At 47.0% G+C, this 16,172-nt stretch overlaps 1 long non-coding RNA gene across 1 annotated transcript in view; it reads right to left on the reverse strand.

Moving 5' to 3' along the window:
• Positions 1-1,482: 1,482 nt before the first annotated feature.
• LOC138919343 (uncharacterized) overlaps positions 1,483-16,172 on the reverse strand; it is a 34,553-nt gene continuing 19,863 nt past the window's right edge. The window contains exon 4 of the long non-coding RNA XR_011429471.1: positions 1,483-7,901. This is a non-coding gene — a long non-coding RNA (uncharacterized lncRNA). The remainder of the gene's footprint in view (positions 7,902-16,172) is intronic.

The following is a 16,172-nucleotide window of genomic DNA, read 5'->3' on the forward strand; positions in this document are numbered from 1 at the left end:
CTCTGAAGAGGAGGCAGCCTCTCGAGCACCTTTCTGGATGCAGCGTGCAGTCTTTGAACCGTGCCTGGCACACAGTCGGTGCCCACTAAATAGACATGCTCCCTGGTTTCCCTGCCTGCCGGCCCCTCCAGGCCCCAGATTCTTGACTTTGCTCTCTGTTGGGTCCCCCTAGTTCGAGTACTTCTCCTTTACACATGCTTGTGTAGAAATCCTTAAGGCAGAACTTTGCAGTGAAAGAATTAGTTTAAAAATGATTGACAGAAAAAAAAAGATTGAACTCCCATTTAGGTGCCATTCTCAAGCTAACATAATTATGGAGCCAGAGAACAGATGAGTGGTTCCCAGGGCTTAGGGATGGAGGTGGGTGTCGTGGGGTGGGAGACATCCTTAGGACGGAACGGTTCTGTATCTGAACTGTGGAGGTGGTTACAAGCATCTACCGCCAGTTTAAGGGGATAGGACTGCACAGAAGTATATAGACAAACACCTGCCTGGAAAACTGGTGAGATCTGAATATGCTCTGTGGGTTGCACCAATGTCAACCTTCTGGTTTAGATTTTAAATCTAGCTCTGCAAGTTGTTACTATTGGGCAAAACTGGATGAAGTGTATGTGGGACCTCCTCGTCCATTGTTTTGCAACTTCCTGTAAATCTATAATTATTTCATGATATATTAAAAAAATTTTTAAATGACTAAATCCACAGGAATGAATTATGTTTGCAATTTGCTAAACAGTTAAGGTAGGCACAAATGGATGCATAGACAAAGTCTAAATAACATGCACTGTTTTGTTCTGATAGTAACTTTCCACATATCCCTCACTAAGGGGTTGGGAAAACCCTTATCCAGTGCCATGACTTTACAAAACACTCTGCATATTGCAGTCGCTGTAAAGAATATCTGCTGGAGTTGTGCAGTATACAACCTGTGCAGCAATACACAGCAACCCCGCCTTTATCTAGCTACTGCAAAGGGATGTATCTCAGTTGCTGATTCTTTTTGTTCACCACCCTGGTTTCAAGATGTATTTCTGTATCTCAAACTGCTCCATCTTTCCAGCCAGGCTGGATTGCATTTTTGTATCAGTATTGATATTCCAATACAGAGAATTCTCAGTTTCTCACTCTTCATCTTCAGACATTGTAATAGAATTTTTATTCATTTATTCAATACCATTCTATTGTGTATTTACTATGAGCTGTAAAGACTGATTTCTGTGTTGTGTTACTCCAACCACTGTGGACCATAATTCACACGGACATCCATGCAACGTTGTAGTTGAAGGCGCTTCACGCTCCTCTACTGGCTGCTCTGCAAAATGCTTTCTAACGAGAAATGGCTTCTCTCTGTAGCTCTGGTAGAGATCTAATTCCCTAACTTGTTAGCAGAAAGAGAACTTCCGGTGTGAAAGCTACCTGAAACAGACTCCCGACTATACAGAAGTTGATTCTGTATCTCTGTATGAGTTGGACCATCAACTGTGGCTGGTATTGCACTTTTATTGTTCAACAATTACAACCTATTGGTGTGTGGGCCATACGCAATTATGCTGTTCACAGCAGGGCTGGTCGCAGAACAAGCCCCCTGCAGACTCAGCGAGGGGAACAGACAGAGACAGGTGAGTAATGTGCCCAGGTGAGGAGGTGATGGCAGGGGTGGTGCTGGGAAGAGGGTGGGTCAGGTGAGGTGGTGCGGGAGCTGGTGATTCACAGCTGCCTTTTGTCGGGAGGGGTGGGGCAGGGGTGGAGCTCGCCTGGGCAGCGGAACCCACACCCAGCGCAGGTTCTTTCCTGATCGGCTCCTCCCGCCTCCAATTTCCCATCAGACACAGGTGCAAGGGATGCACAAAGCCTGCTTCCTGAGCAGCGAGCTGGGACAAAGCCAGCAGGTGATCTCAGGGTCTGGCTCTTTCCCCAGGCTCCTGAAAGCACATTCGCCATGAAGGTTTAGAGATGAGCTGAGAGGGGGCTGGCCCAGGTAATCTTCAAGCTCCAGGGTGTACACATTTTCCTGGAGCAACTTTGATCTCAACACACAAACACACACACACACAGTCCCACACACGCACCTGAGATTACCAATCACCAACCCCCCGGCCCCCAACACACAGGCACCGGTCCTACTCCTGATCAGGCCTGAGCCAAGAAAGAGGTGGAGGGGCTAAAATAGTCTTTTCCCAGCCTTTAGGGAGGAACGTAAAAGAGGAAGGGGAGAAGCAGACTGAAAGAGAAGACTACCTCAACGCCACCAAGCCAAGCTTGCGAGTAAAGGCTGCATAACTGTTTTAGAAAAGGACAAGGAAAAACTCCTCTGATCCTTAACCATCAGACAAGTTTGAATCCTAGCTACATCACTACTAGCTGTGTGACCTTGGGCAAGTTTCTTTACCCCTCTGGGCCCCACTCTCCTCATCTGTAAAACGCAGATGCTGCTGCAGCTGCTGATACTCACCTCATGGGATTTGGGAGACTTGAATGGGTTAATACACAGGAAAACACAGAGAAGGCCTGGCCCACAGGAGCGCACTCGGCGCACCGAGACCACTCTCACGAACTGGGCCGGAAACCTCTTCACACTCCCAGCTCCCATAGAGATTCCGTTTTCTCTGCTTCTTCCTGCCTTCCACCTCCTTGCATTCTTTCCAGGTCCCTTTCGAGCGCCTTCTTCCCCATCCCTTTTCCCCTAAGAGGCAGCCCTGTCTCATAATTAAGAGCAAGGCTTCGAAGACCGATGGAGTGGATTCAAGTCCTCGCTCCCCACATCCTCGCTGGGGCAAGCACTGGCCTTCTTAAGCCTGGGTCTCCTCACCTGGACCCACGCCCTGCAGACTGTCTCCCAGACCTAGTCGCAGCCTCAAGGACTCGGGTGATGGATGGAAGTGCCTGGCCCTGCGTAGGGACTCAGCAGACGGAGGTGTCCCCTCAGGGGCTCCCTTCCACTGCACCAGATCCCCCAATTCTGCTGTCACTCCCCATCTCCCTGTCCATTCTTCTTGTCCTCCGGCTAAGAACAAGAGTGGCCATTTGTGGGCATCCATTGCCTTCCCAGCGCTGTGCTGAGAACTTTTCTCCCTGGAATCCTCAAATAACCCCGTGACTTAGGACCTGCCCTCCTCCAGAGCCCCCTCTGTCTTTCCCAGGGAAAAGGCTGAAGTTAACGGTGGGTTGCTCTGAAGATCTGAAGCACTGTGGGAAAGGCAGAGGAAGAGACGGAGGAACATTTAATGGGCGACCGACACACCCAGTTTGCCCCAGATTAAGGGGTTTCCCAGGATGTGGAAATTTCATTGCTAAGACTGGGCAAGTCCTGGGCAACAGGGATGGCTGGTCAGGCCAACAGTCCAGTCATCCATGATGCCCAGGATCCCCAGAAAATATCTGTTGCTGCTGTCACAAAGGCTCAGAAACCAAAGTGACAATTTTAGGAAGGTACTTAACTCTCTGAGCCTCAGTTTCTGCATCCGTAAAATGGGGAGAGCAATGGCTACCTTCTCACAAGGCTGTCACTGAGATGAAAAGGGGTCAAGCGCATCGAGCATCTGGAGCAGTGCCTGTCCTGCCGTGAGCCCCAGAGGGGTCAGCATCCAGCCCTGGACAGCACTCTGGGTCCCACGCGATCGGCCTGGGATGTGCCTGGTCCTGCCGGCTGCCACCCTGGGCTCCTTACTTACTCTCTCCAAATCTCAACTGCTCACCTATCAAATCGGTACAATGGGGAGGTTAAATCAATTACATAAAGCTTGTCTTCCAGTTCCAGGCCCTCAGGTCCCCTCCCCTCTGCAATATTCATCTCTCCATAGTCTTTAGGGAAGAAGAAAAAGAGGAAGGGAGAGAGCTGGCTATAAAAGACTTGCCAGGACTCCGCTGACCAGGCCTGTGGGTAAAGAAAAGCCTGCATAATACTTTTTAAAAGGAAGAGGATGAAACCCAAGACTCAGACTGGCTGGAAAACCCCAGTCCCACTCATCCTTCACCCCCAGATAAGGAAGTCTCAGCCGAACGATGGTGGAAGGGACTTTGCGAGGGAGGGGCAGGTGATGAAGAGAGGGTGTTGGAAGTGCCCCACCTCAGCCCGGTGCTTGGGTCTGAAACTCTGGATCATCAGCACAGACACATCTGGAGGGATGCAGGGAGGGGACGCAAAGCCACTGCCCTTGGTTGGCAGAGGGCACACGGCCCAGGCATCTCTGTGAAAGCATCTGGCCCCATTCCATTATTGCGACCTGGACCCACGGTGTCCCTGGCCCCCGTGCTGAGGGTGTGTTTCTCTTTTCTCCTTCTGGGCCTTGGGGTTGTCTGGCCCCACAAAGGAGGAAATGCTCTGGCAGTGGTCTCAAAGGACTTTATGCGAAGGTCAGTGGTTCAGACGTTGCTATTTTTTAACATTTATTAAATGCCAGTGGCATGCTGAGCCCATGGAGAGGCAGAGGTAGGCAGAGGGGGCGGGCACGCCGCTCTCCGAGCAGATAAACAAGTGCATGGCGTTCCAGAACTCTGAGGGAAGATGCCCTGAAAGCCCGTAGCTGGAGCAGCTCGGGCCCTGCGGTCACCTTTAGGGCGTTCTCCAAGATTACCACTCCTGCTCTTAGCGACGGGAGGAATCAGAGTCCAGGGGCTTTTTGGCTGCGGCTGTGACGCTCAGCCATCAACACCGGCATCGCCAGCCACTCCCCAAATGACATGCTTTGCTTCTGAGGGCCCTTTTGGCTCCCTTCTCCCAGGCGCTTGGTAATAAAAGAACAGCTGGAGGCAGCGACAGCGCAGTGTTCTTCCCAGTCACCCTAACCTGGAACTCAGCCTGTCCCTCCCCCGGGGCTAGGAGGGCGCAGCATTTAGTTTGACCCAGAAGGAAAAGCCATCACTTTGGGAAGGGGTCAGGGGAGTGCAGCAGGAGGGGTCAGCAGAGCCGGGTAGAGGGGCCGGGCTAGAGGAATGAACTCCATGGGTTTCGTTGCCTTTCATCCACCAGCTCCCCCTTACCACTGTCCCAGGGTGCACTCACCTCCCTGGGGGCAGGATGGAAACGCACAGGGTGGGGGGCTGGGCGGGCAGAGCGGGCAGCCCCTGAGCTCTCTGGTGAGCAGGGCTCTGAGGGGAAGCTGGGTTTAAGCCCCAGCCATACCTGACTTGGGACAAGTTATTTCTCCTCTGGGCTTTACTTTCTTCATCTGTAAAATAGGCTGGAGTGTGATGGGTTTACAAAGGTCTTTTGTGCTCTCTAATTCAGCAACATGAGCAGAGTCTAGCTACGCGTGCCCCCTGAATTTCTGGTGGGGGGACGGAGGCTGAAGATGAGGATGTGATGAGAGGACTGTCTGTGGGATTCTCCCATGAGAAAAGCTCTTCCTCATCTCCCCGTCTCTCCTTACTCACTTGCACAGCCTTGCCAGATCTGGGTTTGGCACCGGAGGTCCCTATGCCCCAGCACACATCCTTGCTCACCTTCCAGTGATTCACAGCAGCCTGGGACAGGGTGCCCTAAAGCATGCCTGCAAGTCCGTGCCCATCGCCCCTTCCCCAGATGCCATGGCTGGGAGCTGGCCAGGTTGTCAGCTGTTCCTGAGCCCGAGGAGCTCCTTGAGTTACAAAACGGAGAGGACATGGAAATTGAAACAGGAGAAGCAGCGAGCGGGGGCCAGAGGGCTCCTGGGGCAGCTGTGGAAAGACAGCCCTGCCAGAGGGACCACATTATTTATTGGTTCTCTGGGGGAGACATATATGGTTAGGAAAAGAACCTCTTCATATCACAAGACACAGGCTTGCTTTTTCGTGGCTCACCAAAGTACCACCAAATGTACTCAAAGACAATTGCCAGGCGTGGGAGGCACCTAACAATCACATGTCAGCATCACTGTTATTTTTTTCAAGCATCTCACAGGATGCAGGGTTCAGAGAAACAGCATTTCCATTTCACACCAGAGAGGGAGGCGCCCCACTGAAGGGAAGGGTCTTCCTCAGGGCCACCCATCTCGGCCCCCCAGGCTCAGCGAGAGCCCTGTCTCAGCGAGCAGTCGTGCATTCCTGGAGCCCCAGCCACGCTCTCTCTACCCAGGGAAGGGATGAGAGCAGCCAGGGCTGGGATATTTCGAGAAACAAAGGGAATTAGCCCCTCAAAAAAAGCCCAACGCATTCCCACCCCTCCACAAACTACCACCCTGGACTGTGCAGAGGAGAAAGGCTGGGGGCGGAGGGCTGCTGTGTGGGGGAGCAGGAGGAAGGCTGGCCAGTTGGAAATGATGTCATGTGGCCGCAGCTAAAAAAACACTCTGCTGTGGAGCACTGGGGCGTAAATGCCATGTGAGTTGCTGAGCTGGGGAGTGGGTTCCACCAGGTTGGATCAAGTGGCTGCTTTCCTGGAAACTGGGCTTCTGGTTGCTAGGGCTGATAGGGCGGGGAAATGCTAGCCCTGGTGTTCACGGGAAAACATTTTGACATTGAAGAAGAGCTGGGACATGCTAACTGTTGAGAAAAAACAGAGCAACCCTGGCTTCGTGGCTGCAGCTACCAGCCCTGCAGGACTCGGATTACCCACCCAAGGATGCAGCGAGCCAAGGAATCGAACGGTGCGTGCTCCTGAGACCGTGGGACAGAAATCCCAAAAGGATCCACCACCCACTGTGGGTCTGCTGCACCCTGTCTTCTCCCAGTGTCCCCAAGCATCCAGCCTCCACTCTGGATGGCTGTGGGTCCTTCCACCACACATGTGCAGCCAGCCCCCCTGGGACATGACTCCAGGCCCCATCAGCCAGGCACTGGACATTCGCTGAAGCAGCAGCACCTCAGACTGCTGTGGTCCAGGGAAAGATAGCCCAGTGCAATTAGGGGTGTTCTGCAGCAAGGCTCAGGAAGCCCCTAAGTGGAACAAAGTTAGCACCACAAGTGCGGCCCAAAGGGCAGTGGCCTTGGAGCCTCGCTGCAGTTCTGTGCTGGAGGTTGGGGCCATGGCACAGTCTCAAGGGGAAATGGTTTTCGTGATTCAGGAAATAAAATCCTTTGGCAGAGAGCCAGGGCCAGCCTGATTTGCACTGATTTCTGCCCTATAACAAACAGCGTTGTTACCAGGTGCCTTTACATTTCCTCCTAATCTGATCAGAGTACAACTCCCCTGGACGTGCAAAGTGCAGGCCCTCTATTGGAAGCTCCAAATGCCACCATTTTCTGCCTGCCCCAATCCTCCAACACGAGGACTAATGATATCACCTGTGGGCATCTGCGAGCTCTCACAGAGGCTCAGAGAGCACTAACTGAGCTCAGCAGGCAAGATCCAGATGCTCGGTGAGCGGAGCCCCCTCCACCCCCTTAAAGGCACTGCCCTTTAAGTTGTCCTGGGAGCCTGATGCCCAGTTCCTTTCCCCTCAGCATCTATTTCTGCTCTAACAATGGAAGTGAAAGCCTGTGGGTCCCTCTACTTCTCTGTGATTCTCTGATCACCACCAATACTCCCTAGAGAAATGATTGTGCTCCAGAGGGGCCTGGAATAATGGAGGCAGGAGAGAGAAGAAGAGAAAGGGAGATGAGAAAAGGAGAGGCAGTGATACAAGATAGGAAAATGAGGATGTGGACGTAAGGCAGAGGGGCACACCACTACACAGGAACCCATTGGGATGTATTTAGGACACAAAGTCAGATAAATTTAAATTTTAAAAAAAAGATTTAAAAGAAAGTAGGAAAAGGGTCTGGCCTGGTCGTGCAGCGGTTAAGTTTGCATGTCCTGCTTCAGCGGCCCAGGGTTTGCTGGTTCGGATCCTGGGTGCAGACCCAGCCACCACTTGCCAAGCCATGCTGTGGAGGCCTCCCACATATAAAGTAGAGGAAGATGGGCACGGATGTTAGCTCAGGGCTGAGTCTTCCTCAGTAGAAAGAAGAGGATTGTCAGCACATGTTAGCTCAGGGCTAATCTTCTGCAAAAAAAAATAAATAAATAAAGACATTGGGGAAATACTAAAAAGTTGAAGGGAAAAAAATTTGGCCAGTTAGAAACAAGGTTTTATATATGTATACACACACACACATAGGTATATATAGATATATACATACACACATTAAATATACACACACAAAGATGCATATAAATATATGAAAGTGAGCAAAAGAAATAAAAACCAAGAAGTAAACATTTAATTAGAGCAATAATTTTTATTCCAGAAAGCTAGGAATAAGTACCTTGCAAATTTAAAGAATTTTAAATGGCAGATAATCATAAATATAATAGTATTAATAGTATTGAACACTTTACAGAATTAGAACAAAGAATCCTAAAATTCATATGGGGCAAGAAAGACCCCGAATTGCTAAAGCAATCCTGAGAAAAAAGAACAAAACGGGAGGCATCACAATCCCTGACTTCAAAACATACTACAAAGCTACAGTAATCAAAACAGCATGGTACTGGTACAAAAACAGGTGTACAGATCAATGGAACAGAATTGAAAGCCCAGAAATAAAACCACACATCTATGGACAGCTTATCTTTGACAAAGGAGCTGAGAGCATACAATGGAGAAAAGAAAGTCTTTTCAACAAATGGTGCTGGGAAAACTGGAAAGCCACATGCAAAAGAATGAAAATTGACCATTCTTTTTCACTATTCACCAAAATAAACTCAAAATGGATCAAAGACCTAAAGGTGAGACCTGAAACCATAAGGCTTCTAGAAGAAAACGTAGGCAGTACACTCTTTGACATCGGTATTGAAAAGGATCTTTTTGGACACCATGTCTTCTCAGAGAAGGGAAACAATAGAAAGAATAAACAAGTAGGACTTCATCAGACTAAAGAGCTTCTTCAAGGCAAATGAAAACAGGATTGAAACAAAAAAACAACCCACTAACTGGGAAAAAATATTTGCAAGTCATATATCTGGCAAAGGCTTAATATCCATAATATATAAAGAACTCTCACAACTCAACAACAAAAAATCAAACAACCTGATCAAAAAATGGGCTGGAGACATGAACAGACATTTCTCCAAAGAAGATATACTGATGGCCAATAGGCACATGAAAAGATGCTCATCATCGCTGATCATCAGGGAAATGTAAATCAAAACTACACTAAGATATCACCTTACACCCATTAGAATAACAAAAATTTCTAAAACTAATAGTAACAAATGTCGGAGAGGTTGTGGAGAAAAAGGAACCCTCATACGCTGCTGGTAGGAATGCAAACTGATGCAGCCACTATGGAAAACAGTATGGAGATTGCTCAAAAAATGAAAAATAGAACTACCGTATGATCCAGCCATCCCACTACTGGGTATCTATCCTAAGAGCTTGAAGTCAGCAATTCCGAAAGTCCTATGCACCCCAATGTTCATTGCAGCATTATTTACAATAGCCAAGACATGGAAGCAACCTAAGTGCCCAGCAACAGACGAATGGATAAAGAAGATGTGGTACATATATACAATGGAATACTACTCAGCTGCAAAACAGAACAAAATCATTCCATTTGCAATAACATGGATGGACCTTGAGGGAATTGTGTTAAGTGAAATAAGCCAGTTAGAGAAGGATAATCTCTGTATGACTCCACTCATATGAGGAATTTAAAAATGTGGACAAAGAGAACAGATTAGTGGCTACCAGGGGAAAGGTGGGGTGGCGGGTGGGCACAAAGGGTGAAGTGGTGCACCTACAATACGACTGACAAACATTAATGTACAACTGAAATTTCGCAAGATTGTAACCTATCATTAACTCAATAATAAAAAAAATTTTTTTTAAAGTATTGAACAGTAATTTCCATGCTTTTTTGTCAAGAAAAAAAATTAAACAGTATAATATATTGATTGTATTGACAAATTTTATCTACTTGCTTCCCTTTTAATTTATTAGAAACGCTATGAAGCATAAAAACAAAATTTTAAGAAAATACTTTAATAATTTAAAATATTTTATCAACCACATGAAAAGTTTTATAAGTAATATATTCTTTGTGAGAACACTGTGATTGAATAATCTTAATTATTTTTGATACCTTGCTTTAGCATTTTATGATACAGTAATTTGAAGGTCATATTTTGATACTTGATTTTAATGACTGTCCTAAATGAAAAATAGGGCTTACTAAGGTGTTTAGGTCCAAATGGGGATCTTGGTACTCATTTTTTAATCCTACCTACCACTGCGGCAAAAGTTTATTAGAATTTGGTTGGTAAGTATCAGTCTTACCAAATGTTGATTGGCTGTTAGTAGAGATTAATCAGAAATTGTTGTACTTTATACTTTAACAAATGGCTTCAAAACCCATTGAAATTTCTCATTCAAAAGATTGGGGGCAGAACAGAAAATTATTTTTCCGTATTTTTAAAGAATCCAGGCATGAGATTTTATATTTAACAACTGTCATTTTCAGCTAAAAGAACAAAGTAATGAAGGAGGGAGGGAGAGGGCGCAGGGAAAAAGAAAGGAAGGAAAGAAGGAAAGAAAGAAAGAAAAGAAAAGAAAAAATTGCAAGCATTGGAATAGTCTCAAAGATCTGTTTTTAACAAGCTCTCTCCACAATATGATTTTCTTTTGAAAATCAATTGTTCTTTCACTCATTGTTAAAATGTCCCTTTGACTTTGAAGGTACTTATTAGGATGTTCTTAATTTCTCAAGATGAGTTTCTACATAGCTTACAACTGACAGCCGCTTACCAGACGGCAAAGGTCAGAGATTTTGGAACACACATCTTCAGGTTTGACAACTCTTTGCCTCAAGTAAATCTCTATTTGGAATAAACATTTCATATCTACTTCTCATTTCATTAAAAGTATCATCAGATTCTACTTTTTAAAAGTCAATTTTTAGCCACATTGATGATCCCCTTATAGCACGTTGACAGCAAAGTGCATGAGAACGTCACGGTCAACCTCTCAACTCGTCAAATCCCCTCTCTCCTCACAGGGCCCTAGTACCGTGTGCAGCCCAGTGAGACTGCCAGTGTCAATCCATATACTTTATATTAATCAACCTTAACGTATTTCATAATTTTAGTTTAAAATAAATATAAATAGGAGTTCTAAAAAATTTTCCACCCATGACACCCTCAGGAGACCGAGCGCTCTTTGGCAACCCCCTGCCTAGGGGAGAGCATCCACTGAAGGGCATGGGCCTTGGCTGCTCAACGTCCAGATCCCACCTGGGCCATTACTGCTGTGTGACCCTGGACAAGCCCCCTGAGGACTCTGTGCCTTGGTTTCCCCAGCTACAAGAGGGAAATAATAAAGTACCTGTTCAGGAGCGGGAGGCGGGGTCGGTGACAACTAAATGAGATAATTAATCCATGTAATGCTCTTAGAACACTTCCCAGCTAATAGCAGAGACTCAACAATGTTGACTGTTATTATTATCATATGGGAGAATTCTATGTCTTTCTTTATCCTGGAAGCACCTGGAGGCTAAGAAACTAGTTAGAGCACTGTTTCAATCATCCAAGTAAGGGACAATGGCAGCCAAAACCAAGAATGTAGCAGTGGGCTTGGAGAGAAGGAGAAGGACTTAAGAGGCACTTGAGAAGTTGAATCAACAGACTTTGGAAGTGATATAACACGGGCATTGAGGAGAAGGGAAAGAGCAGTCAAGTGTGACCTGGAAGTCTCTAGCCTGTATGATGGAGTATTAACTGAGGAAAGGAAATAAGGGAGGTCCAAGAGTAGTGGGAAATAATAATTAACTGAGTACTTAGTATGTGCCAAGCAACATCCTAAGTGTTGTTCATGTATCAAGTCATTTAATCGTCATAAAAACCCCATGAGAGAGCTGTTATCCCCATTTTACAGACGATAAGACTGAGTCATGGAGAAGTCCGTAATTTCTCCAAGGTTACACAGCTAATATGTGGCCAGGCTGGGATTTGAACCCAGGCTGTCCATCTCCAGAGTCCACAACCTTCCTAAAAGATGATGAGTTCAGTTGAGCTTAAGGGACATCTGAGAGGCTATGAGGAGTAGTCAGTTGACTACGGCAGTCTGAAACTCCGAAGAGAGGTAAGAGAGAGCAACTGAGCTAGAGATTTCAGACTTAGGGGCATAGATCGGGGACTGTAGTCATGGAAGTTGACAGAGAGACTGCCACATGAAAAGAGGAGAGAGCCTTTGAGAATTCTCTGGGGACATGAACGCTGCCAGTCACCCACAGGGGCCTAAATGTTGGGTCCTTTTCATTGTGGACATGTACATATCACAATGACTTTATGTGGGAGATTTTCGGCCAGATTTGAGGAAGCTACCATCATCTTGGTGGGAGTCACACCTTTCACTACAGTAACCAGAAAGCCAGACACTCACTGTCTCTTAGTCCTTGAGGCCGGGCCTGAGCAGACAACCTGCCTGGCCCACCCAAGGCTCCCCCTGGGACACTGAGCCTGTAGCAAGTGATGCAAAGGCAAAGGACAGTGTTGGATGGATTCTACCTGTGGCAATGCCATTGGTGTCCTGCAGTGGCAGGGGGTGGCCATGGCCAGTGTCTGGAAGCAGCATCCCTCTAACCTGGGGCTGTGTTCTGGCTGTCCATCTGCCCTTGGTTTCCACTCATTTTCTCAGCCTTGTTCTCTAGTCTTTCTGTCTGCCCAGTGACTTCCTGACGGACTCCCCTAAATTCTCTTTTCTACAGTCACTTTCTCCTGTTTAACCTCGCTCTTTTGACAGGTACAACACCAATCCGCCACTCCTTAGATCAGTCTATTTTGCTTGCACTCCTTTATAACCTTTATAATCGACTAGGGAAGTAGCTACATATTTTCACCTAAAAGCGCCCCCAAGAAACAATCACCTCTGAAATTTGGTTGTGGGACAAAATACATCTGTAAAGAATGATTGTCCTTTATCATAACGGTCATCCAAATGTACAAATGTAACAGGTGTGAATTCTTCCACCACACCTGGACTATTGTAAAAAATGCCATTCAAATTTCTTAATTAAATTAAATCCTAGTTCCAGCCCCCATGCTCTGGACTGAAAGTTTGTGCCACCTCCCCCTCAAATTCATATGTTGAAACCCTACCCCCCAGTGTGATTGTATTTAGGAGGTGGGGTCTTTGAGAGGTAACTAGGTCATGAGAGTAGAGCCCTCATGAATGGGATTAGTGCCCTTCTAAGAAAGACAGGAGAGGGCTCTCTCTTGTGCTCTCTCTCTCTCTCTCTCTCTGCCTCTCCACCTCTCCCCAGCCTGCGTAAGGATACAGCAAGAAGGTGGTTATCTACAAGCCAGGAAGGGGATCATCACCAGACAGTGGATCTGTGGGTGCCTTGATCTTGGACTTCAGCCTCCAAAACTGTGAGGAATAAATGTCTGTTGTTTAAGCCACCCAGTCTATGGTATTTTTGTTATAGCAGCTTGAACTGACTAAGACACTCCACTTGCCAAGGTTGGTTAAAATGGTTGGTTAAAATATTAGACAATATTCATGCCCCACCATCCTGTAGCACATGGTAATCCCAGGGCTCACTTGCTTCAGAGAAAAGGGGAAGAACCCTTCTTCCATCCTGAGTGGCCACTATTTCTTCTTTGCTGCCCAGTGCCACTGCTCGGGCTGGATCTCCCCATCTGTCATGCCCTGCCACCCTGGGCAGGCTGCAAGGATGCTCCCTCACCACTGTTGTCTCCTTGCCAACATTCCTAAGGCCACAGTGCATGCTGGCCAACCTCACTGTCGCATCCACCCCAGATGCCCAGAAGGGCTGGCTGTCAAGGAGTGCCCTCGTCTAGTGACCCATGAGTCCCAGCCGTCCTCTTCCCCAGCCGTTCCACAGCCTCTCGACTCTCAGTGCCCACAGGGCCTCCTGTGCATGTGGCCTACACCTCTTCAGGGAATCCAGCTTCTTGCCCCTGCAAGATCTCAGGATGTGCGAGGGGATTGTCTCCAGGTGTCAAGAGAACAGAGAACACAAGAACTCCACAAAAGAAAGCCCCATGTTTTCACCTGTGGAGAAGAGGAAATTACCTCTTTCTTTTGCTAACATGTCTCCTAGGGAAGGGGATGAATAAACGGAAAATAAAATACCTCAATTCCAGAGCTGAGATGGCAAGAGCCCTAAAAACACAATTTATTTTTAATAAGGATTACTTATGATATAAAATGTGCATTAGTTGATGTCCTGGCTTCAAGCAAAAGAAATCAACTCATTCTAGCTTAAACAAAAAGTGGGCAATTTTTTTAAGAAAATGGGTATCTTGTCAAAACAGAAATGGAGCCAGACCTCTGAAAAGACGGAACCAGAAACTGGAAGGTTGCCAAAACCACAGCAGTATTTTTATGTCCCTCACCTGTGCTTTCCACTGCACACCTGCTTCATTTTTCTCTCTGCAGACTAGTTGAGCTGTCTCAGCTCCCAGAATATATACGCAGAATGTGTTCATAGCTCCCAAGTGTATGTACTTCAGCACCCACCTGGGGAAAGAGTCACCCCATCAATCTTTGTTTCTCTCTCCCCCTTTCTCTCTCTCCCCACTCCCATCTCCCCACCAACTCCCACCCATCCCTACCAATCTCCAAACTCCTAGGGAAGGAACTCTGATGGGCCCAGCTGTTCTCTCTCCCTGATCCAATCAACTGTGGTCAGGAGGACAGGCTGCTCATATTGCACAGACTCTCAAAAGGCCAACCTCAAAGCTTGAAAGAGTCGTGAGTGGAAGGGGATGTAGAAACGACAGTAAAGCTAAGGATGGCATCTCATTTGGATCCCCCTAGGAGGTGCCCTGAGGCAAGGATGCTATTGCAAATAGGTTATTTGGGAGGTGGAAGCAACACCAATCAAGGAATGGGGAAGTGATGCAGCAGAGGAAGGACACCAGTAGAAGGCCTTATTAAAAGCAGCCACCGCAGTGGATGACTCTGGAAGGGAAGTCTGGGAAACCCAGCAAACTACACGCCTCACGATTATTCCACCTGAGGGTCAAGGAAGCTGGGTTTGCATCAACTCCTGAGAGTCCCTGGTGGAGGACTGTTCCTAACTGGTGTTAATTCTATAGCACTTCCAACGCGCCTTGACTATGAGAGCAGAGTGGCCTTCTCCAGTTCCAGAAAAAGCCTCAGGCAGGAGATGTAGACACCGGCAGCTGGAAGTCACTGGAGCGTAATGAGATGGTTGAGGTCCACAGACTGGGCCCTCACAGCTCCTGCTGAGGCTGTTACTGAGCGAGGCAGAGACGTCCAGGTGGACCCACTCCACCTGCTCTACACCCACCGCTTTGCTTTTTCCCCACACGTTTGTCTTTATAATCCAGCATGATGGAAACGGAGCCTCTGAGAAGCCACCAAAGGATGTCCCAGGGCTACAAGACATGGGGAAGCAGAGGTGCTATCGAAACAGGAGAGGGATTGAAAAGGCCTTCGGACCACGACTTGAAGTTTTTAAACAGAGGGAAAACCTTCTCTCAGCCTGCTCTACTGCACTATGGCAATTCAACAGGATGAGACATTAGCGCTGCACCATAGTGCCGTATGAGGTTCACGTGGCTGTGTAGACATGCGTGTGTGCACACATGTGTGTGTCTCTTATTAATGAATGCAGATTTATTTTATTTTTTTAACTGACTGCGTTATGCTGTAGATGTTTTCAAATTGGGTTCCAAAATTCTGGGTCTCCATGGAAGTATATCAATGATTCCACAAAACAAATATTTTCTGACAATCTACTTAACCTGCCTGGCATCTTCCATTGTGCTGTTTTTGTCCACTTTACACTTTTGCACTTGGTGTAAAGTTTCCACTGGAACAGGTGATGGAGTGGGCTAGTTACAGCTGCCATTTTTAAGGGAGAAAAAAAAAAATAGTCTCAGGAAAGTTCAAGACTCGAAGTTTTTTATTCTCCTGGAATAGGCAAACCAGGAATGTAACTTTTCTCGAGTGGTAAGAAAACCAATAGTATTGACGTCTTTAAGATAATGACAGTAGAAAAAATAGCTTCATGTTTCTTTTTATTTTTAGTTGCATAACTGATGTATCAAATATTAACAATATAGTGATGATTAAATACTCTACATGTGTGTAATAACTAAGTACTCTAAACGTGTGATCTCATATAAAATTTACTGATCACAGAAAGGCTGAGTAACTTGCCCTGGATAACACAGGTAATACATGCTGATGAGACCTTGACTTGAACACCCAGAATGCCTGGCCCCAAAGCCTGTGCCCTTAACCACTGTGCCATACTGCTTGCAATTGTCATACTTCCTGAGG

Source organism: Equus caballus, chromosome 20, assembly GCF_041296265.1.
Source record: "Equus caballus isolate H_3958 breed thoroughbred chromosome 20, TB-T2T, whole genome shotgun sequence".
Taxonomy (NCBI): domain Eukaryota; kingdom Metazoa; phylum Chordata; class Mammalia; order Perissodactyla; family Equidae; genus Equus; species Equus caballus.